Raw genomic sequence first — 25,126 nt, 5'->3', positions numbered from 1 at the left:
TTTAGGATGTATGAATGGAAACTGATTTTGGAACACACTTGAGAGTGCTCAGGGACCTCCAAAATTATTCTATTCCTGTGGAAGGTTGATGGACCAGTTCAATGAAAGTTAGGTGAAAGAGACATCAACAGCAAAATAATGGTGTGCTTGGTCTCTCCCTTAAGCTACTGGAGAAAGAATATGTTGTAAATATTTAGCATGTACTAAATGCCAAACTTTGATAGGTATGCTCACACATGCTTGTCTTATTTTAATCACATAACATTTCTGAAAGCATTATTGTTACACATAAAGAAATGTTCCCCATGTCACGTAGTAAGGATCAGGCCTGGAATTTGAATCCAGTTTCATACTTTTCTAAAGTATTTATTATCAACAAGAAGAGATAAAGCATGAATCCTTGGAAAGTTCTTTGTGCTTGAGGTGAAGGTACCACCACTCTCAGCAGAATATTGTGGCTCAGAGTGATGCCCAAGGTTACTGTGTGCTTCATATATCCTATGAAAAACTTTTCTAACTGACTACACCTGTCCATGCATGTTAGGAAACAATACCTGACAAAGTGTGGGCTGGAAATAAATACTATTGACAGTGGTAGAGTCAGAGTTTCATTAACCAGCCAGATGTAGATTACCCTGAAGCTTCTGAATTTTTAAACTGAGCTTTAAAGTTTTATATGACTACTTGGGAACCCCAAATAAATTTTAGCCCAGTAGACAATTGATTCATTTGTTCTTGATCTTTATTTCTTTCCCTCCTTCCCATTTTGTAAGTTCTGTTGGTTTCAGAGCCCAAATCAAATTGGAAAAGACTACTACTCACTGGATGATCTTAAAAGACAGATGGCTGGGACTTTATTGGAGTAGAAGATTTTTCTAAACCAACATGGCAGAGAAAGCATTGGCAGAGGTAGAATCAAAGTCAAAATCATGTTCAAGTGAGTAGCAGACGTGAACCTGGGAAAATGGTGTTGAGGTGAATACTGAAAAATGATGTGGGAGTGGAAATAAGAGGGTTAGAAGTTATTGGGTAATAAGAATAATATAATGTTGGAGAATAAGTCAGTACAGGTTGGAGTTTTGGGAATGAAAGGAGTTCCGGAATTCTAGTTTTAAGTGGCATTTGGTGTACAGTCAAGGTGATTGTTCAAAGTAATCTTACAGAACCAGATTTGTGTGTGTGTGTGTGTGTGTGTGTTGTGTCAAATAGCTTGTTTATCAAAAAGGCTTCTCATGGATGAATTCTAAGACTATTTTGCTGTTGTGTTTTGATATTGAAGAATATTTGAACTAAAATAAATAAAAGATAAAATATTTTGAGCTAATTTTCCCCTGGAGTAATCTTGGGTACATGAATTAGAAAATGTAGCAATTATTTCAAGCTGAATCTTAAAAGCAATCATAATATCTCATTTCTCTTACATCTAAAAATGAACTCAAAGAGTACTATGATGTCATTTTCTACTCTTGGGTGAGAGGTGTTACAGACCATGAACTTAGTATTTCTATTACCCAAAAGGTACTCAGAAAGCAAGATGGAAAACTTTAGTTGAAACTTATTGAAACTGACTTCCGCAGATACATAGGTAATTTCAATTCAATTCAAATTGCATAAATAACCCTGAATAAGAAAAAGGATTATCATCACTTCAAATATGAATCTATGTTGATGAACATAAAACTATCAACTTTTTTCAAATATTAATCTATGTTGATGAATATAAAACTATCAACTATCAACTTTTGCAGGAGTAGATGTAATTTTCTTGTCTCCTTCCCAATGGAAAAGTAAAGTCAAAATTATGGTTTATTGTTCCAAAGAGGGGACAGATGTGTAGGTAAAGGCCATGATTTATTCCTGAGTGATAAGCCTTCCTGTAAGGGTGAAGCATGGCCTAGCCAAGCTCCCCACTAATTCATGCATCAGTCACATTTACAGCTGAAATGCAGTAGGCAGGATTACTACATTCAGGAAACATTAGATGACTTGAGTTGGCAACAATTTTCTTATCTAGCTAAGAGAAAAGCAGGAGGTAACCAGAGAGATACATGTTAAAATATATTCACAATTTTAGGTTGTCAGCCCAGAAAGGATACAGTTCCTGCTTTTACACATCCACACAATGTAAACTGATGCACAGATTATTAGTTTTGCAATACTTAGCTTATTACAACAAAGCTTTTTTTAACAAAAGCATCAAGACTTCCTAATAATTGTCTGGTGTATAAATGTAGCAATACTGCTTCAAATAGAACTGCTTCTTTGTAGAGATGCGGCATAAATGTCTCTCAGGGGACACAGCCCCCTGAAATTAGAGGCATGGCCACAGATTCTGCTCCTGCCAAAACAGGCACACTCACCCCAGAGGAATGTTGCAGCAGGAGCAGCAGGGGGCTAATGGACATTAATTGGTACCCAGAATATTTTTGGGAATTTGTAAATTTGCAGGAACATTTAAATGGGTCTGTCTCTGAAGATTTATAACACAGCTGTAATCCCTATCTTAGACCACCAGACTAAATTCCTTTTCCCATATCCTTAAATTGATGTATAACCTTGCATACGTGCCTGCTGACTTGTAGATTTCTGGTACCCTCTAAATAAAAGTGGGAGTGCATACCTATCCAGTGGTGGGCTCTTAGAATGGACGCTCTCATGCCCTATCTCCCCCTTTCAAAAACCTCTTCACTTCTTTATTTTTTTTTAAGGGGAAGGGTTTATTGGGGAAACCAGCAGGTTGGAGGGAAGGGACGAAGAAGGAAAAAGGGAGAGAAGGAGAGTATAAGAGAGAGAGAGAGAGAGAGACAGAGAGAAGAGGAGCTAGCAAGGAGAGAAGAGAGAGAGCAGCGAGAGATGAGAGGAGAGCAGACGAGAGGAGCCAAGAGAGCCACATGTTCAGGAACAGGCCCTTTTAAAACTTTGCCAGAGGGCGGGCAGGGAAGCAGGAGCAGTAAATCCCATTAGGATGGGGGTGAGCTTGACATCAGTTGTTGGGCCATGGGGCCACCTGGCTACCAGCGATGGCGGTGGGGGCTAGAGCTTAGAATGGTGTCAGTGTGTAGATCGCACCTTAGATAAAACTGCACCATTTTCCTAACATTCCCCTTTTGTTTTTTATAAAGCAGGAATTTTATGGGATTACATTAGTCCCAAATGTCCAGGAGGGTTAGAGGGATGATGATCTGTCTTTAGAGCTACTTCCTGCTGACATGGGGCAATGAGGTACTCTTCGCTGGCACGGGGCGATGTCTCAAGCCACTGTCTCCTGGGTGGGGAGCCAAGTACATCCCTGTAGCAGCATTTGGTTAACTGGTTGCTGAAGGTCTTGGTTCGTTCCATTATCACCTGCTATAAATTCTTAAATAGACATGGTAGTGTAAAAGACAGAGTGAGAATGGCAACCAATGATCCTAAGAATGGCATTAACCAGGTAAATGAGAGGATTTCATAGAGGAGAGGAAATGAAGGGGTTCTCTAGACCCTTGTGAGGACAGTTTGATGGATATGGCTTAAAGTTGATCCCAGTCAAGACTGGGAGAAAAGGCCACTTAACTTTTGTAGGTAGTGGGGTTTGTCTGTAGAGAAATTCTGAACAATTATACAACATTAAGTGGGGGGGGGGGGGAGGACCGTCAGTACACACAGGTTGGAAGTAGAGCCATTGGTGTTAGAGGCTATGATTACAAAGTAATGAGGCCCAAGTGGGCTAGATACAAAGGACAGAGTCATTACTAGAGAACCTAAGAAAGGTGCTATCTAAGCTACAACTAAGTTTTCTGATTGAGAGGCAAATAGAACCTGATGGAAGGGGGTTGATAATAATCTGGTGGGCTTTAAAGCCTTGTAAATTATGAGGCCCAGACTTATCTATCTCTTCATAAGGTACATCCTAAGGGAGGTGTGAACCTCCTTGGGGAAGGTACCCTGTTGTGGCATCTCTAACAGGAAATTTACAGTTCTGACTGCAATGTTACTGACCCTCCTTTGCCGTCCCCTCAGCAGCAGTAGTCACCTTGGAAGCTGGACTGAGTGAAGGGCTTTTCAGCTTAGAGCCAATAAGATCTGTGGCTCTGACCTGAAGTCCTTTGACTCCAAGGCAGTTACATTTCCGGTGATCCAACTCTTGGCTGGCAGAGCTGCCAGGGCTCTTCATAAGCTGACTTCTGCTGAAGCCCAGGCTTACCACATGGAAAGCCACTGCAGTGGACTGGCCTTTTGGGTCTCTTTGAGGGCAGAACACTGTACAGAGCTGCCTTTTTAGGCCTGCCACCCATCTTAACATTGCTTTTGATGCCTAGCTTTCTTTTCCTCCTGGTTTTTCTTAAAGCAGACCAGAGGATGCAAGTCAAGGGGGTGCTCAAGTCCCATCTCTAATCTTCAGTGGCCTAAACTAGAAGTCTATAGTCACAGGCATTTTCTGGTAGTAGTTTTTCTGAGGTAGACATGCCCATGAGGAAAACTATGTTCTCACTTTAAAACTTTTTCCCTTTGTTTGGTCTGAAATGGAGGACTTGCCTGTTTACTGTACCCATGGTGAAGTAAGTCTAGCTGTGAAATTATAATTTAAGCTTTCATTTTGGCTATGCTATTACAGAAAATGTTAGCCATCCCTTTTATAAGATCTAAAAATTAAATTGTGCATCCTAGAGAGTCCTTCAGTATAGTTAGTTTCCTACATTGAAGAGAATAGAGAAATGAGAGAACAAGTCAGGCTTAGAATAGAGAAATGAGGGAGCAATTCCTAAATTGCCTACTGACAATAGCAATATCAAATGAAAACTTAGCAAGCATTTTCAACCATTAGATAACAACTTAAGAAAACATTTACCAGAAGGTCCAATGTCTTCTATAAATTTTAAGAGTACATGTATTTTGAAACATCTCTTAAGTATCTAACATGGTGTAGCTTGTTTAACCAGAAAATTCTATCACAAGCATATAAAATGTTTTTAGTTTCTTCCTACCAACATTTTTAAATATCTGATACAGAGATTCAGGTCACATGAGTCAAAATGTATCTCTGATTAATTTTAGCTGTTTAAATTTATGAGAAATCTTTTGTCTATAAGCCGATCAAAATAAAACTCTTAATAAATTTTCCCATGTAGACATCCAATATGTATACACATATAACAAAACATAATAGACCAATATAGCAGTTTCAATAATAGCTTTTTAAAATCTAACTCCTTTTTATAAATTACCAATTGATTCAAATTACTTTCTGCTCTTAGTAACCTCAGTTAACCATACTTTCTCTCATTGGTACCTGTAATACATTATTGGCTTCATCTGTTTACAGAGCCATCCCAAAGTATGAATACAATAGAAGTGGCTGGAAAAATTTCATCAGAACCTATAGGAGGACAGCTAAACACAGAACCAACAACACTTTAGTTTTATGAGCAGCAAATCTGATATATAAAACTGAGGATGACAAAAGACTTTAAGTTGCCATGTTTAAAATTATGAACTCATTAACCAACAAGAGGCACTTGCTTACTTCACACAGTATTTTTTGAAAGCACCTGTAGGATTTTACAAAGCATTTAACTCTTTCAGGCCTCTGGGGCTTTCTCATTAAGATAACCATCATGTCTAGTAACACAAGATCATTAGACTTTTTAACTTTCAGACATTTGTATCAGTAGCATTTTATATTATAGAAACTTAAAATTTTGCACCGCTTCACATCTTGACAGTACTTCTAATATAATCCAAATATCCTGATTAGTTGGTGTCTCTACAAGATGAGAAACATATGTCCTTCAATTTTTTCCAGTTGGGCCAAAACTGGAAAAAACCAAAGTCCAAATTTACTAAAAATTTCAGAGTCCAAATTCTTTGGAACTTTGATTTTTTGAATGCCTATCAAGGATGCCAAGAAGGCTTGAAGAATATGGTTGAAATAAGATCCCTTACCATCATGACATAATATAGACCAAATCTGATCATTGTTACAAGGTAATCAAAGGTTTGAAAATAAGCACATATTTAAATAACCCATAGCTCTTTTTTTTCTCTTATTCTGTTGGCTTTTTACTTTCTTTTTGTATTTTATTTTTATTTTATTTTATGAACATAAATTTCCAAAGTACAGCTTATGGATTACAATAGCTTCCCCCCCATAACTTCCCTCCCACCCACAACACTCCCCTCTCCCAGACCCTCTCCCCTTCCATTCACATCAAGATTCATTTCCAATTATCTTTATATACAGAAGATCAATTTAGCATATATTAAGTAAAGATTTCAACAGTTTGCACCCACACAGAAACACAAAGTGTAAAATACTATTTGAGTACTAGTTATAACATTAATTAAACACCTAAGAGTAATTGTGTATTAATTACAGGGTTCAACCAACAGTTTTAAGTAGAACATAAAAAATGCTAAAAGGGTAAAGTATTAAGTTCCTTTTTTTGTTTGTTTGTTATATAGTTATTTTTTATTTAATAAATGTGAATTTACAAAGTACAACTTTTGTATTGTTGTGGCTTCTCCCCCCGCAACCTCCCTCCCTCCCGTGGCCCTCCCCTCTCCCACTCCCTCTCCCATCCCGCCCTTCATCGAGTTTCATTTTCAATTACCTTCATATACTGAAGATCAACTTAGTATATACTAAACAAGAATTTCAACAGGCTGTACTCACACAACCGCACAAGGTATAGGGTATTGTTCGACTAGTGGTGTTGTTTTTAAGTTTCATAGTAAAACACATTAAGGACAGAGATCCTACATGGGGAGCATGTACCCAGTGACTCCCGTTGTTGATTTAACAATTGAAACTCTTATTTATGACGTCAGCAATCACCCGAGACTCTTGCTATGAGCTGTCTAGGCTATGGAAGCCCCTTGAGTTCATCGACTCTGAACTTGTTTAGTCCAGGCAGTATCACAGTGGAGGTTCCTTCCTCCCTTCAGAGAAAGGCGCCTCCCTCCTTGATGGCCTGTTCCTTATGCTGGGGTCTTGTTCACTAGGATCTTTCATTTAGATTATTTTTTGCCACCATGTCATGGCTTTCCATGCCTGTGAGACTCTCATGGACCTTTTAGCCAGATCCGAATGTCCCAAGGGTTGATTCTGAGGCAGGAGTGATGCCATTCTATGAGTCTGCTGTGTGTCCTGTTTCCCCCGCAGGATCATTCTCTCCCTTTTAATTCTATCCTTAATTATTTGCTTACACTGGTCTTATTTGTGAAATCTCATCGACACATACCCTATCTTTTTGATCGGTTGTGTATTTATACTTATCAGTTTATCAAGTGCACTGGCATTGGTACCTGCCTCCTTGGTAAGATTGAGTTGAAATCCCCTGGCACATTTCTGGTTCCACCATTGGAGGTAAGTCTGAGTGAGCATGTGCCAACCTATATATCTCCTCCCTCTCTTATTCCCACTCCTATGTTTAACAGAGATCACTTTTCTGTTAATTTTAAATGCCTAAGAATGATTGTGCATTGATTACAGAGTTCAACCAGTGGTCTTATGTAGAACAAACAGAGCAACAACAACAACAACAAAACAAAAATACTAAAAGGAATAAAATAGTAAGTTGTTCCTCAACAGTCTAGACAAGGGCTGATCATGTCATTGTCTCTCATAGTGTCCATTTCACTTCAATGTTAAATAACCCATAGCTCTTAATAAAAACTCAGCTGTTTTCAAACAACTAGAATTTAACAGAGACATCAAGAGAACGTAATAGATTACTTTAACACATTTCTTTAACAGAGAATCAGATTCTAATTTTATGTCACAGAGGAATAGATTAGTATACTTGTGATGTTTTCCATCTGCCAATGTCCTTGATTTACATTTCTAAATAACCTGCTAAAATATTCAAATTAAGATAACATTTTTAAATAAGGTAACACATCAAATTTCAGCCTGAATTACTTTGAGCAGTGTTGAACTATTTTGCATGGACAGTTTATGAAAACATTCATTAAACAAACCCAAATAATTTTTCTATAGAATATAACATGCTGATAGTACCAAGGTTTACACATAGGTGCTTTTATCTCATTTGCCTTTACCCAATTTAAATTAAGTTATACCTAAATGACTTAGGATGGTGATATTATATATCTATCTGAATTTGATTAAAATTAAAATTGCATTCATTTAAAACAAGTACTAATTACCCATTGCTGTTTCATTGAGTACTGATTACCTGGAAACCTGTTAAAATAAATTGCAAAATAAGTCCAGCAAGTTACAAAGTAATATTTTTAAAGGTAGTGATCTTCCTAGATTTGAGAGAGAAATTCCTTCAAACTGAGTGTCTAGTTATAGTTGCCTTTTTCCTAAGAACACCTTAGGCCCATGACATCATAGTCAGCCACTTGGAACTGCATCAAGACAGTTCCCAAAGGTGACAGTGGGCTAGAGTTTGATGCACCAAGGACAAGAAGTGGAGGTCAGAAAACCCAATTTTCCTGTCTGGCTTGCTCATGATAAAACAAAAGAGCCATCAGAAGGGTGGGATACCTAATTTGTTTCTCAATAAGCAGGGAGCCCAAAAGGATGGGATTACCACTCCCTTGCTATTCTTATGGTAAAACTGGAATAAGAGAGGGAGAGGCAAAAGACTAGTTGGAGGACAAGGGCTGGAGAGTGAAAGCATGGAAGCAATCATTCCCAAACTGATAAGAGAAAAAGTCCAAATTCCTGGGTGGGAGGGGGAGGTATAGTGAGCTGAGATAGTGAAAAGTTGGGGCTGCAAATGTGGAAGGCAGAGGTTTTGGCTTAGGCACTTGACCTCTAGTGGAAACTTTGGAGCCCAATAGGACCTGGACCAGAGAGCAGTACACATAGAAGCTTTAGATCAAAGATAGAAAAGCTTGAGTGTATGGGATCTCCTTCCATTTTCCCGAATGCTCCGAGAAGTGTTAAAGATCTTGGAGGATATCAGAGTCAAACCACTCTGACTTTGGGCTAATCCCTCAGGGCCAAATGCGCCACCATGGAGGAGCCACTTTAAAGATGAGGCATCAACATTTGAGGGCTGGAGCCAATTTGAGAGGGACCATATTACTTAAAGAATTAGCCAGAACGTGGTTAGAGAAAAGTTCCCATTGTCACCTGTAGAGTCAGATCTGTGGATTGCAAGCGTCCTTGAATCCTGACAGTCTGACTAATGAGAGAATATGGGAGCAGAAGGCGGGGTCATCACCCAAGCGCCCACTGGAGCCCATGGCTTAGCCTGTAAAAGGGGAACAGAGGTTGAGTTGTCACTCACACCCACTGTTGCCTGGACACAGTGTCTGTAGAGACTAAAAGCCTTAAGTAGGAGTTGTGGTTAGTGTCTAAAACTACTACTTTTATGAGAGTCAGGCGAGTAGTCGACAGTAAACCACAACTCAAAGTAGGAGTCGCTATGAGAATTTCCCGTTCTGCATCTTACCTCAGAATTTGGAAGGCTGGTGTATGGATGGAGATCGTGGAGCATTCGGTGGTGTGGAAGGAATTCTGGGGGTGTGTTTTGTGACTGGCAGAAATCCAGGACCCCAGAACAGCTCAGAGACCCCCAAAGGGAGAGCAAAGTCACTGGGGGGATGCTGGATCACCCATGTAAGGTTTTCCCGGCCAACCCACCAATGCTAGTCTGTCACAAAACACACCAAACACCAGAGTAAGGGAAAAGGTTTACTGGGGAAAACCATCAGGCTGGAGGGAAGGGATGAAGAAGGAAAAAGAGAGAGAAGGAGAGTATAAGAGAGAGAGAGACAGAGAGGAGAGGAGCTAGCAAGGAGAAAAAAGAGAGAGAAAAGAGGAGAGGAGAGGAGAGGAAAGGAGAGGAGAGGAGAGGAGAGGAGAGGAGAGGAGAGGAGAGGAGAGGAGAGGAGAGGAGAGGAGCCAAGAGACTCTTCACTTCTTTAAAAGTAGGATCTGGAAACTGATCACTGCTCCTCTGAATCTTCAATGCATTAGTAATGGTGCAGAAATCCCAGCTCTGTGGTGTGCAGTGCCCACTGTGCTCAGAAGTAAATGAAGGGGAAGTCTGCTTCTAGTTCTTTCATCTAGAATGTTTCAGTGAGAGCTTTCTATGTGGAAATCATTTCTCCCTTTATTTGAAGACATTCATTACTTTCCATTTTATATGTAAACAATGCAGTTCACCCTCTATATCCATGGGTACTGCAACTGTCACCCAAATGTGGATCAGAAATATTAAAAAACAAGAAAGAATCAGTACTGAACACATATATTTTTCTTGTCATTATCTCCTAAACAATACAGTATAACTATTTACAAAGCATTTATATTGTATTGGATATCATGAATAACCTAGAAGTGATTTGAAGTATAAGGCAACTTAGATATGAATCCAGTGGTTATGTTAGTGGTGCTTAAAAAAGGTGAGACTGCCCAGAACACTGCTGTCTAATCACATCTCTTCAGGGAGCCCACTTGCTTTCTTCTATCCCACTTAGTTTTCTCTTATGCTTCATTCCCAGAGGTCCTTAACTGCCTGCAGTTTCCTGTGGCTCTGATAATTGGTGCAGTTCATTCTGGACAGTATCCCTGGGCAAACTCTGCAGCAAGTGGGGCATGTAATAAACTTTAAAAAGAAAAGTACTTAACAGTGCTATTCCCCAGTCATTGGTCTTTAGCCTTAAGACCTAGTTCTCTTTCCGTTACAGTGGTGTTTTACAAATTTAATATATTGCATGCCATTTTCATGTATTTTCCACATTTATGTATAGGAATACATGGTATCAATAAACTAAAAATTTCAGCTCATTTTGTAATTTAAACTAGCTTTTTATCATTGTCATTTAAGTGACAACACTTATCCTTTGCTTTAAAATAAGGAAACCATAAAAATAAATGATAAAGACAAAACAAATTATTGAATTCTAATCAAATATAACTGCCTGCTAAAAAAACCTTGAGGCCTAATATATCCTTTGTGAAAAAGAAAAAATAACAAGAGATTGAGAAGGTATTAAAGTCTCATTAACATTGCATTGTTAATTGTTAGAATTGAAGGCAAGTGGAATAAGAAAGAACTTTAACGCACTATATTACATCACTTTGGTCTGTATTGTTCAGAGGCATTGGATTGCAATATGACACATTTGAAAAATAATGGAAAATATATTTAGTAAGAGCCAAGAGTCAAGTTTACAAGTAATGTAATTGGTGAGAATCTTACCCAAACTCACCTAGATATTCATTGCACTCATCTAGGAGGACAGAAGAGGAGGTAACACATTGCTGAATAAAATTCAATCCCCCATTCCAAAGTGCTTTCTCTACAGGGGAGAAATGTACTTACCTAGCTTGGATTTCACTTAGGGTAAAAAGAATGGACCCATGTCCATTTTCCATGTCAGAACACTGTAACACTGGTATAAATATGACAATCTGATGCAGTTCCCAGGGCATGTGTAGTATCCCCAAGGGCACAGGGCATCAAGATCTTGGGTCAGTTGCACACCATTTTTGGTTTTCTAGGGAGCAGCAGAACACTGGAGGTAGGGGGCTCTGCTATAGGAAAACTGATGGAGGATCCCAGAAAAAAGGAGCCAAAAAAATAAATAAATAAATAAATAAATAAAACCAACATCCTTGAGAGCAAAGAATTCACAGTTTCTTCCAGAAGCATCTATGGAGCATCTTTCATGAGCAAAGCACTGTGACTGGCACATTTATGAGCTGACAGATTGACATGAGGCAGAATGTTCAGCTTTACATGGGGCATTCATGACTTGCGTCTGATAGTAAAAGGTATTTTCAACTTCTCAGAACTTCTAAGTATTTAACAAATGATTACCAAATTAAATTTCTTTTCCATCCTCATGTTAACTTTTATATACTTCATGGTCATTAGTTTCATTGCATGCATTTCAGTTCTTCCAACAGTCATTAAAAATATAAAAACCTTTAAACTTCTCTTTGCAGAAGAACAAAGTTTACTGGGCACTAACAACATAAGATGCAGTATACTGGTGCCTAATAGTTACTTTAATTTTATATAAAACCTTTTCAGAATCAGAATCTAGTTTTACCTGTGAAGAAATTTTAACCAAAGAAAATAAGTAAGCAATTGAGAAAGAACTCACCTTTTCTATATTCAGATATTTTATTGTGTACACATCATGCATGCAGTTAAACAAGAGTAAATATTCTACTCTCTAGAACATGAGGACATAATAAATAGAACAGAGATATTATACAAATGTAATGAATACACATAAGACTTAAGTATGTGATCTTTAACCACATTCATATTACATATATAGTTTTTAAACTAATCTTTTATAATTCACTTATCTGAAACTTTTTTTTAACTTTTATTTAATGATTATAAATTTCCAAAGTACGACTTATGGATTACAATGGCTTCCCCCCCATACCGTCCTTCCCACCCGCAACCCTCCCCTTTCCCACTCCCTCTCCCCTTCCATTCACATCAAGATTCATTTTTGATTCTCTTAATATACAGAAGATCAGCTTAGTATACATTAAGTAAAGATTTCAACAGTTGCTCCCACACAGAAACATAAAGTGAAAAATAATAGATGATTTTTTAAATGATGATGAAATCAGATCAGACCTATTGTCATGTTTAATCCCAGTGAGAGTCAAGTTGGGAATTGATAATTTCTTCTTTTTTTTTTACAGAAGATCAGTTTAGTATACATTAAGTAAAGATTTCAACAGTTTGCACCCCCATAGAAACACAAAGTGAAAGATACTGTTTGAGTACTCGTTACAGCATTAAATCTCAATGTACAGCACATTAAGGACAGAGATCCTACATGAGGAGTAAGTGCACAGTGACTCCTGTTGTTGACTTAACAAATTGACACTCTTGTTTATGGCATCAGTAATCTCCCTAGGCTCTAGTCATGAGTGGTCAAGACTGTGGAAGCCTTTTGAGTTTGTCGACCTCGATCTTATTCCCACAGGGTCATAGTCAAAGTGGAAGTTCTCTCCTCCCTTCAGAGAAAGGTACCTCCTTCTTTGAAGACCTGTTCTTTCCACTGAGATCTCACTCACAGAGATCTTTCATTTAGGTGTTTTTTTGTTTTGTTTTGTTTTTTTTGCCAGAGTGTTTTGGCTTTCCATGCCTGAAATACTCTCATGGGCTTTTCAGCTGGATCCACATGCCTTAAGGGCTGATTCTGAGGCCAGAGTGCTGTTTAGGACATCTGCCATTCTATGAGTCTGCTGAGTATCTCGCTTCCCATGTTGGATCACTCTCCCCTTTATTTATTCTATCGGTTAGTATTAGCAGGTACTAGACTTGTTTATGTGCTCCCTTTGACTCTTAGTCCTTTCATTATGATCAATTGTGAACTGAAATTGATCACTTGGAATAGTGAGATGGCATTGGTACATGCCACCTTGATGGGATTGAATTGGAATCCCCTGGTATGTTTCTAACTCTACCGTTTGGGGCAAGTCAGCTTGAGCATGTCCCAAATTATACATCTCTTCCCTCTCTTATTCCCACTCTTATGTTTAACAGGGATCACATTTCAGTTAATTTTCAACACTTAAGAATAACTGTGTATTAATTACAGAATTAAACCAGTCATATTAAGTAGAACAGACAAAAAAACTACTAAGAGGGATAATGTATTAAGTTGTTAATTAACAGTCAGGGCTATGCTGATCAAGTCACCGTTTCTCATAGTGTCCATTTCATTTCAGGAGGTTTCCTTTTTGGTGTTCAGTTAGTTGTCACCGATCAGGGAGAACATATGGTATTTGTCCCTTTGGGACTGACTTACTTCACTCAGCATGATGTGTTCCAGATTCCTCCATTTTGTTGCAAATGACTGGATTTTGTTGTTTCTTACTGCGGTATAGTATTCTAAAGAGTACATATCCCATAATTTCTTTATCCAGTCTACCATCGATGGGCATTTAGGTTGGTTCCAGGTCTTGGCTATTGTGAATTGTGCTGCGATAAACATTAGGGTGCAGACCGCTTTTTTGTTTGCCAATTTAAATTCCTTTGGGTAAATTCCAAGGAGTGGGATGGCAGGGTCGAATGGTAGGGTTATCTTCAGGTTTCTGAGCAATCTCCAGACTGACTTCCATAGTGGCTTCACCAGTTTGCATTCCCACCAACAGTGGGTTAGTGTCCCTTTTTCCCCACATCCTCGCCAGCATCTGTTGTTGGTAGATTTCTGTATGTGAGCCATTCTAACCGGGGTGAGGTGAAACCTCATTGTGCTTTTGATTTGCATTTCCCTGATTGCTAGTGATCTTGAACATTTTCTCATGTGCCTGTTGGCCATTTGGATTTCCTCTTTTGAAAAATGTCTATTGAGGTCCTTGGCCCATCTCTTAAGTGGGTTGTTGGTTTTGTTTTTGTGGAGTTTCTTGATCTCTTTGTAGATTCTGGTATTTAACCCTTTATCTGTTGCATAGTTTGCAAATATTTTTTCCCATTCTGTCAGTTGTCTCTTCACTCTCCTGACTGTTTCTTTTGCAGTACAGAAACTTCTCAATTTGATGCAATCCCAATAGTTGATTTTGGCTTTGACTGCCTGTGCCTCCCGGGTCTTTTCCAGAAATTCTTTGCCTCTGCCAATATCTTGAAGGGTTTCTCCAATGTTCTCTAGTAACTTGATGGTGTCAGGTCGTAGATTTAGGTCTTTTATCCATGTTGAGTGGATTTTTGTGTAAGGTGTAAGGTAGGGGTCTTGCTTCATGCTTCTGCACGTGGAAATCCAGTTTTCCCAGCACCATTTATTGAATAGACTGTCCTTGCTCCAGGAATTGGTTTTAGATCCTTGGTCAAATATAAGTTGGCTGTAGATGTTTGGGTTGATTTCTGGTGTTTCAATTCTGTTCCATTGGTCTATCCATCTGTTTCTGTACCAGTACTATGCTGTTTTGATTACAACTGCCCTGTAGTATGTCCTGAAATCTGGTATTGTGATGCCTCCAGCTTTGTTTTTGTTGTACAAGATTGCTTTAGCTATTCGAGGTCTCTTGTGTCTCCATATAAATTTCAGCATCATTTTTTCTAGATCTGTGAAGAAGGTCTTCGGTATCTTGATTGGTATTGCATTGAATCTATAAATTGCTTTTGGGAGAATGGACATTTTGATGATGTTGATTCTTCCAATCCATGAGCATGGAAGATTTTTCCATTTTTTGGTATCCTCTTCTATCTGAAACTTTAGAGTTACAAGAGGATGTATGCCACAGAACTATTAGTTCTGGGCTTATAAGACAGCTTTATTGGTGGATTTATATGTGGAGGAAAAAATGCTTTACTGTATGTAACTTTTATGTTGCAGAGGTCATGACTGACCAGTGAAGGTGTTACATCAAAGAGGAGAAAGCAAATATAATTATTGGTTATTTTAGAAATGATTCCTTAACAAGATTGACATCTGTTAAATAGTATATACTCCCTTCCCCAATCCAATTCTAATAGCTTATAAACTATCAAATGAAGCTTTGGAAGCTAATGTTTTAGATAGTCAAGTTATAAAAAGAATTCAAATTAAAGTTTCTAATATCTACTAAATGTGGCTTCTTTTCTTTGTTATGCAAAGTACCCTTTTTTAGGAATAGGCTAGTTATCCTTTATGGTGATCCTACTTATAAGAGGCCAAGAGACCATAGATACAGACTGTCACTGGTGAAAAGTGACAGTGAAGAACCTCAAGCAGTCCAAGAGACACAATAGGGTTCAACAGTCTGGGTAACATGAATTTAGTGGAAAAGCAAGTCAATCCTTGTATATTTTTAATATTTGAAGGGAGTTGGCTTTAGTCAGTATATACTATTCAAAGAAAGTTTTCAGGGACTGAGGCTGTGGCGCAGCGTGTAAAGCCACCACTTGCTGTATCAGCAATCCCATATAGGTGCGGATTTGAGACCCAGCTGCTCCACTTCCAATCTAACTCTCTGCTATGACCTGGGAAGGCAATAGAAGATGGCCTAAGTCTTTGGGTCTCTGTCCTCAGGTGGGAGACCCAGAAGAAATTCCAGACTCCTGGCTTCAGATCGGCCCAATTCCAGCCATTGCAGCCATTTGGGGAGTGAATCAGTGGGTGGGTGATCTCTCTCTCTCTCTCTCTCTCTCTCTCTCTCTGCCTCTACCTCTCTGTAACTTACCTTTCAAATAAGTAAACAAATCTTTAAAAAAGTGAAAGTTATCGCAACTTTCTAAAATGCCAGTGCAAAACTTTATCAAGAACATTTTTATTTTCTGATGATGCATCTCTACTGTACTTAGATTTAGTAAACAAAACCTGTTTATATTCAAGGAACACAGTAAACTAGCTGACAAAACTTATCTATTTTAAAGAAAAAAGTGTTGAGACTACCAAGGCAGGATTACATTTCCATTGCATAGAAAGGCAATGCCTGCTATAAAATAAATGTTAGTAAAGGGTCTCACTGTCATGAATACTTAAAATGCTTAGAGACTTTGCCAACTCCAGATCAAAAGGAAGTACAAGGCCACACAAAACACAACACTCAGGAATAATAAAACCCCCTTCTTCAGCAGAATTTTATTCCCCTTCTGTTGTATTTATCTTGGAGTACATCTGGCAAAGTGCTTCATTACAGAGGCAGACAAAAAGTATTGGTTTCACTTCTAGCTCTGTTCATTGATCCAGTGAGACACACAAGGATAATGGTCCTTTAACATATCTGGCAATTTGAAAGTCTTCTCTCGAAGGCATTGAGAAAGTCTCACTGGTGTAAGCTGTTTAAATGTAGAATGCATTTCATCAAATTGTATTTTCTTTTTTACACTTTGCAAGTATGATGTAGTGAATACATTATATTTAAATATGTAACTTGCTCTGGTCTCCATATTGGGGACTTTAACATCATTGGTTGAATCTCTTGTTTTGTCATCTTGTTCTTTTTCACAATCTTGAAACACCACATTTCTCTGATATTTATTTTCTATTTCCTGTTTTACTGGTTCTAGATGAAGATCTTAACCTTCAGTGTTCCTTCTTGAATTTGTTCATTGGTTGTATAAGCTTCTTCAGTGTTGCCTCCAAAATTAACTTTTTCCTGATTCTTCATTGTTAGAATATTTACAATTGTGTGCTGCATATTTTCAATAGCTGAACCCCTGTCAGAATGGCCTTCTCATAGATTGCAATAAAATTTTCCATAGAACCTGTGATTGGTTCAACACATGCAAGATGAATGCAATATTTAAGTTTTTTGACATCTGGAATATTTTTAATAAGGTCATTAATTGTGACCAATATTTCTTCTTTTACGCATCTCTCCGTAATCAGGTTCAGGCATTCAGAAATCGTCTTGTTTATTTTTTCAGTAAATAATCTTTGTTCATCTTCTACCATACTAGTCCAGAGGATGCAACTGTTTTTTTTTTTTTCTTGTCCTTCAGGCTCAGGCTGTTTAACTACTGTGTTAGAAGGCCTTTTAAGCACCTTTCCTTTGCCAACTTTCTACTCACTCAGACAAGCTTTTCTGCAGTTTCTTTGGGCTGACCTGACATACTGCTAAGAGTTGCTATTGCTATAATAGGTCTTTGCTGATAAATGGGTTTTGACTTTTTACTAATTTTGTATTAGAAGATGAAGCAGACTTAGCTACAATTTCAGATGCTATGCTTCTTGATAGTTCCTTGTTTCATTTTTATGTCCTCAGAAAAAACATCCTTGATACTAGTTAAAACTGTTTTTAATTGAAATAGTTCTTTTTCCTGAGACCCTTTCCAGATAGTAACATTGGCAGAGGTTCTACTAATGCCATGTTTCCCCACATTGTGGGTATTGTCATGGTGACTTCTAGTAGGAGGTCACACAAGTTGTGTGCTCTGAGATGTAGTGTTCATGAATTTCGGGATAGCTGTCATATTTGAGACTGGCTCCCTTTTCACTGTTTCACTGATACTGTTTGTAGGCTGAGGTTTTGTGGCTTTAGATGCAACATTTGCAAGCTTCTCTGTTGCATTCAAACTTGCATCTTTGACCTGAAGAAGTTTCCTGAATGAATCTTAGATTGAACACTTTGGTTACAATAAGCTCCAAGCACAGGTTTTTTGGGCATGTTAGCATCTTGCTTTGGCTTTTCTGTAGTCACTAGTTTATTTTTATTGTTGTTTATAAGATGAAATATATGTAATATATTGACTTTGGGGATTATCTTTAATTGGTAACAACTTCACAGCTTGCCATCATCACCAAAATTCTTTTTATCAGTTGCTGTATTTGAATTGTTTAATTCATTAGAAAGTTTTAAAGGAATACGATTTTTGTCCACTGATGTATTATTTTTTTTCACGGTAGGTCTATTCACATTTTCTTTATCAGCCATTTTTGTTTTAAGATTCAGAACTTTTGTTCCTTTTTGGACCTGGTCCTCAGATGTCATCACTGACTGGTCTCTACAACTGGATAAAATCTGATTTTCCTGTTTGTATGAAAAAAAATTTTGCTTCTTAACAGATGTTCCTTGAATTCCTGTCTTTGTTCTCTAAATGCAGGCTGGGTCTTCTGACTCAGGGGCAGCTGTAGGTCCCGGGGAACTGCTAGGGTACTCATCACAGTCTGCAGTCAGAGGATGTCTGTTGGCTTTCAAGACCTCACTTTAAATGGAGGTACTTCAGTTTCTTCTTCTTCCTTCCTTCCTTCCTTCCTTCCTTCCTTCCTTCCTTCCTTCCTTCCTCCCTCCCTCCCTAACTCACTCCCTCCCTCCCTTCCTTCCTTCCTTCCTTCCTTCATTTATTTTTTTTGCATTTCTGATTCAAAGTTGGTCTTCCATTGCTAAAATGCCTTGTAGTTTTGAAATTTCTATTAACTTTTGTCTTGATTTAATGAAACAAAAATAGCAAATTAACCACCATTGAACTTCTGTTCCTCCCCTATAACATTCATAAACTGAATGACCAATAGACACACACATGCACATATCTACACTTCCCAGATCCATATGCTAAAGTCCTGCTCCCATACACAGAATGTGACCTTATTTGGAAATAGGATCATTATCAATATTATTAAGATTGAGTGGAGCTCTAATCCAATATGACTGGTGCTTTTGTAAGAATGGGAAATGTGCACCTTTCTCTCTGCCTCTCTCTCACTGTCCACTCTGCCTGTCAAAAAAAAAAAAAAGATTGGGAAATGTGCACAAATATACAGATATGGATAGAGGTAGAATATCACGTAAAGATGAAGACAGAGGTTGGGGTAATGCAGAAGAAGCCAAGGAACACCAAAGACCGTCAGCAAAGAATCATGACCTAGGCAAGAGGCATGATACAGACTTTCCTCTTGCAGGCTTCAGAAGGAACTGACAGTCCCAGTACTTTGATCCCAGATTTCAAGTCTCAGAAACTGTCAGACATTATATTTCTATTGTTTAAGAAAATGTTGTTTACCATTTTCTGGAAAAAATATTCGAACCATCAAATTGAAAATACCCCTCCCTGTGGAGGATGATTTAGAAAAATTCACCCAGGGGAGCATTTAGCCTAATAGTTAACATACCTGCATCACATATTGAAGTACCTGGATTTGACTCTAGGATCTGGCTCCTGACTTCATCTTCCTGTTAATGCAGACACAGAGAGGTAGCAGTGATGGCGCAAGAGATTGGGTTTCTGCCACTCATGTGAAAGATTTGCATTGCATTCCTGGTTCCTGGCCTTGGCCCTATCCCAATCTTGCCATCATATGGGTTTTTAGGGAGTAGACCAGAGAATGTCTTTCTGTCTCTGTCTCTCAAATACTAAAATAAATGATACAAACAGTTCACCAAGGAATATCATAATGAAATGGTATGACATTAAAAATAATAAGAAATCTTAAAAAATTCATTGAGATGGTAAATTTTTGTTGTTTTTTTTAAATACAATAAACGAGGGAAAATAAGATCAGAAAGGAAGATAAATGAGAGTGTATAATTTTTTTAAAAACTTACTTATTTGAAAGGCAGACTTGCAGAGAGAGAGGGAGAGACAGAGAGAGAGAGACTGGTTCACAGCCCAAATGGCGGCAATGACCAGGGCAGGACCAGGTCAAAGCCAGGAGCTTGGAACTCTGTTTGGTTCTCCCCTGTAGGTACAAGAGCCTAAGTACCTGAGCCATCCTCATCCTCTGCTGCTTCCCCAGGCACATTAGCAGGGAGCTGGATCAGAAGTGGAGCAGTCAGGTCCCCTGTGGCACTCATATGGGCTGTCAGCCTCCCAGGCAGCAACTTAATCCACTGTGCCATAGCAGTGCCATTCTAGCTTATGAATGTAATCATAGGGTTATTTTTATTGTGCAAGAGAAAAGGTTGGGAACAAAAGTAAAGGTGCTTGCTTTCTAATTATGGACAACACTTCCATCTTGGCTTAGTCTTGGTTGGATCCTTGTTGCACTGTGGCTAGGGAAACTCTTGTATAGCTGTAGAAAGCAAATGAAGGCCTTGAAAAATAAAGGATTGTTGAGGCTTTTCAAATGGTTCCTTACTCTTAGTCTCTTAGTTCTCCCTTTACTGTGACCTTTAACCTTATAATATGATGTTAGGGACTTTGTTCATAATCAGACCATGGCACAGAGAAACATGACTGAAACTAGACCCCCAAACCTTACAAATGTGGGTTTTGACTCCTCACTTTCAAGATGCAACTAAGACTTTGTAAAGGGGGCCAGTGGCTTCCCTTAGTGTAGTAAGCAATGAACTTGTCTTTGCTTGATCAAAATGGTTATTTTGCTGGTCTCTTAAAAGACTTGGTAGCTGACAATCTCTTCTAACAACACAAATGTCATTGATTGCTATTCTCTGAAGGTGTCATGCTTTTGAAAATATTTTTACCATATGAAAATTGTACATATTTATGATACCATATGATACTTCAATACATGTATACATTGTTCAATGCTCTGTCAGCGTAAATACACTTATCTCCTGAAAAATTTAGCATTTCTTTATGTTGACAGCATTCCAAATCCTGTCTTCTAGTGTTTTTTTTTTTTTGAGAGAAGCATATACAGTGCATTAATATTATCTGTAGTCACTCTACTGTGCAATACAATCCCAAACTTCTTACTTTTATCTAACTTTATAGTAACCATTAGTCAACCTTTCAGACTCCTTCCTGCCCTAGGCACCAATAAATGCTATAATACTTTTAACTTCTATGGGATTAGTTTTTTTTAACTTTTATTTAATGAATATAAATTTCCAAAGTACAGCTTATGGACTACAATGGCTTACCCCCCATACCTTCCCTCCCACCTGCAACCCTCCCCTTTCTTGCTCCCTCTCCCCTTCCATTGACATCAAGATTCATTTTCAATTCTCTTTATATACAGAAGATCAGTTTAGCATATATTAAGTAAAGATTTCAACAGTTTGCACCCACATAGAAACACAAAGTGAAAAATACTGTTTGAGTACTAGTTATAGCATTAAATCACAATGTACAGCACATTAAGGACAGAGATCCTACATGAGGAGTAAGTGCACAGTGACTCCTGTTGTTGACTTAACAAATTGACACTCTTGTTTATGGCATCAGTAATCACCCTAGGCCCTTGTCATGAGTCGCCAAGGCTATGGAAGCCTTTTGAGTTCACCGACTCTGATCATATTTAGACGAGGTCGTAGTCAAAGTGGAAGTTCTCTCCTCCCTTCAGAGAAAGGTACCTCCTTCTTTGATGACCCGTTCTTTCCACTGGGATCTCACTCACAGAGATCTTTCATTTAGGTCATTATTTTTCCCCCAGAATGTCTTGGATTTCCATGCCTGAAATACTCTCATGGGCTTTTCAGCTGGATCCGCATGCCTTAAGGGCTGATTCTGAGGCCAGAGTGCTGTTTAGAACATCTGCCATTCTATGAGTCTGTTGTGTATCTTGCTTCCCATGTTGGATCATTCTCTCCCTTTTTTATTCTATCAGTTAATATTTGCAGACACTATTCTTGTTTATGTGATCCCTTTGGCTCTTAGCCCTATCATTATGATCAACTGTGAACAGAAATTGATCACTTGGACTAGTGAGATGGCATTGGTACATGCCACCTTGATTGGATTGACTTAGAATCCCCTGGTGTTTCTAACTCTACCGTTTGGGGCAAGTCAGCTTGAGCATTTCCCAAATTGCACATCTCTTCCCTCTCATTCCCACTCTTATATTTACCAGCAATCACTTTTCAGTTAAGTTTCAACACTTAAGAATAACTGTGTATTGATTACAGTATTCAACCAAAAGTATTAAGTAGAACAAACATAAAAAATACTAAGAGGGATAACGTATTAAGTTGTTCATCAACAGTCAGGGCAAGGGCTGATCAAGTCACCGTTTCTCATAGTGTTCATTTCACTTTAACAGGTTTCCTTTTTGGTGCTCAGTTAGTTGTCACTGATCAGGGAGAACATATGATATTTGTCCATTTGGGACTGGCTTATTTCACTCAGCGTAATGCTTTCCAAATTCCTAACAGGGATCACTTTTCAGTTAAAATTTAAACACCTAAGAATAATTGTGTGTTAATTACAGAGTTCAACCAATAGTACTAGAACAAAAAAATACTAAAATGGATAAAGTATTACATTGTACATCAACAGTCAGGACAAGAGCTGATCAAATCACTGTTTCTCATAGTGTCCATCTCACTTCAAAAAGTTTCCCCTTTGGTATTAGTTGTCGCTGATCAGGGAGAACATATGATATTTGTCCCTTTGGGACTGGCTTAGTTCACTCAGCATGATGTTTTCCAGCCTCCTCCATCTTGTTGCAAATGACTGGGTTTCATTGTTTTTGACTGTTATATAGTATTCTATAGAGTACATGTCCCATAATTTCTTTATCCAGTCTACCGTTGATGGGCATTTGGGTTGGTTCCAGGTCTTAGCTATTATGAATTGAGCTGCAATAAACATTAATGTGCAGACAGCTTGTTTGTTTGCCAATTTCATTTCCTTTGGGTAAATTCCACGGAGTGGGATGGCTGGGTCGAATGGTAAGGTTATATTCAGGTTTCTGAGGAATCTCCAGACTGACTTCCACAGTGGCTTAATCAGTTTGCATTCCCACCAACAGTGGGTTAGTGTCCCTTTTCCCCCACATCCTCTCCAGCATCTATTGTTGGTGGATTTCTGAATATGAGCCATTCTAACTGGGGTGAGGTGAAACCTCATTGTGGTTTTGATTTGCATTTCCCTGATTGCTAGTGACCTTGAACATTTTTTCATGTGCCTGTTGGCCATTTGGATTTGCTCTTTTGAAAAATGTCTATTGAGGTCCTTGGCCCATCTTTTTTTTTTTCTTTTTTTTTTTACTTTTATTTAATGAATATTAATTTCCAATGTACAGCTTATGGACTACAATGGCTCCCCCCCAACTTCCCTCCCACCTGCAACCCTCCCCTTATCCTCTCCCTCCCCCCTTTCATTGACATCAAGATTCATTTTCGATTCTCTTTATATACAGAAGATCAGTTTAGCATATATTAAGTAAAGATTTCAACAGTTTGCACCCACATAGAAACACAAAGTGAAAAATACTGTTTGAGTACTCGTTATAGCATTAAATCACAATGTACAGCACATTAAGGACAGAGATCCTACATGAGGAGTAAGTGCACAGTGACTCTTGTTGTTGACTTAACAAATTGACACTCTTGTTTATGGCATCAGTAATCACCCTAGGCCCTTGTCATGAGTTGCCAAGGCTATGGAAGCCTTTTGAGTTCACCGACTCTGATCATATTTAGATAAGGCCATGGTCAAAGTGGAAGTTCTCTCCTCCCTTCAGAGAAAGGTACCTCCTTCTTTGATGACTTGTTCTTTTCACTGGGATCTCACTCGTGGAGATCTTTCATGTAGGGTTTTTTTTTCTTTGCCAGAGTGTTTTGGCTTTCCATGCCTGGGGCAACTCTTAAGTGGGTTGTTTGTTTTGATGTTGTGGAGTTTCTTGATATTGTATATTCTGGTTATCAACCCTTTATCTGTTGCATAGTTTGCAAATATTTTTTCCCATTCTGTCTGTTGCCTCTTCCCTCTCCTGACTGTTTCTTTTGCAGTACAGAAACTTCTCAATTTGATGCAATCCCAAATGTTAATTTTGGCTTTGTCTGCCTGTGCTTCTGGAGTATTTTCCAAGAAGTCTTTGCCAGTACCTATATCTTGCAGGGTTTTTCCAATGCTCTCTAATAATTTGATGGTGTCAGGTTGTAGATTTAAGTCTTTAATCCATGTTGAGTGAATTTTTGTGTAAGGTGAAAGGTAGGGGTCTTGCTTCATGATTCTGCACGTGGAAATACAATTTTCCCAGTACCATTTATTGAACAGACTGTCCTTACTCCAGGGATTGGTTTTGGATTGGCTGTAGATGTTTGGGTTGATTTCTGGTGTTTCAATTCTGTTCCATTGGTCTATCCATCTGTTTCTGTACCAGTACCATGCTGTTTTGATTACAACTGCCCTGTAGTATGTCCTGAAATCTGGTATTGTGATGCCTCCAGCTTCGTTTTTGTTATACAAGATTGCTTTAGCTATTCGAGGCCTCCTGTTTCTCCACATGAATTTCAGCATCATTTTTTCTAGATCTGTGAAAAAGGTCTTCGGTATCTTGATTGGTATTGCATTGAATGTATAAATTGCTTTTGGGAGAATGGACATTTTGATGATATTGATTCTTCCAATCTATGAGCATGGAAGATTTTTCCATTTTTTGGTATCCCCTTCTATTTCTTTCTTTAAGGTTTTGTAATTTTCATCCTGGAGATCCTTAACGTCCTTGGTTAAGTTTATTCCAAGGTATTTGATTGTTTTTGTAGCTATTGTGAATGGGATTGATCTTAGAAGTTCTACCTCAGCTGTGGCATTGCCTGTGTATACAAAGGCTGTTGATTTTTGTGCATTTATTTTATATCCTGCTACATTGCCAAACTCTTCTATGAGTTCCAATAGTCTCTTAGTAGAGTTCTTTGGGTCCCCTAAATAAAGAATCATATCATCTGCAAAGAGGGATAGTTTGAGTTCTTCTTTCCCAATGTGTATCCCTTTAATTTCTTTTTCTTGCCTAATAGCTCTGGCTAAAAGTTCCAGAACTATATTGAATAGCAGTGGTGAGAGTGGGCATCCCTGTCTGGTACCAGATCTCAGTGGAAATGCTTCCAACCTTTCCCCATTCAATAGGATGTTGGCCG

General features: G+C 38.4%; 1 protein-coding gene and 1 pseudogene across 23 annotated transcripts in view; one reads left to right on the top strand and one right to left on the bottom strand.

Moving 5' to 3' along the window:
* LOC100347668 (glutaredoxin-1-like) overlaps window positions 1–25,126 on the top strand; it is an 87,806-nt gene that overhangs the window by 24,211 nt on the left and 38,469 nt on the right. For 3 of the 23 annotated variants that reach the window (XM_070078264.1, XM_017346174.3, XM_051857603.2), the window contains exon 2: window positions 789–937. The exons of 19 other annotated variants lie outside the window; for them this stretch is intronic. The gene's annotated coding sequence lies outside the window, so the exon portion shown is untranslated. Of the gene's footprint in view, window positions 1–773; window positions 938–25,126 lie in introns of all 23 variants that reach the window. One more of the 23 variants, XM_070078265.1, reaches the window with a different exon arrangement.
* LOC100347912 (cytoskeleton-associated protein 2 pseudogene) lies at window positions 16,504–18,559 on the bottom strand (annotated as a pseudogene).

The sequence above is a fragment of the Oryctolagus cuniculus genome, chromosome 7 (assembly GCF_964237555.1).
Source record: "Oryctolagus cuniculus chromosome 7, mOryCun1.1, whole genome shotgun sequence".
NCBI lineage: Eukaryota > Metazoa > Chordata > Mammalia > Lagomorpha > Leporidae > Oryctolagus > Oryctolagus cuniculus.
Note: the sequence above shows the minus strand (reverse complement) of the source record. Positions and strands in the feature narration are given on the sequence as shown.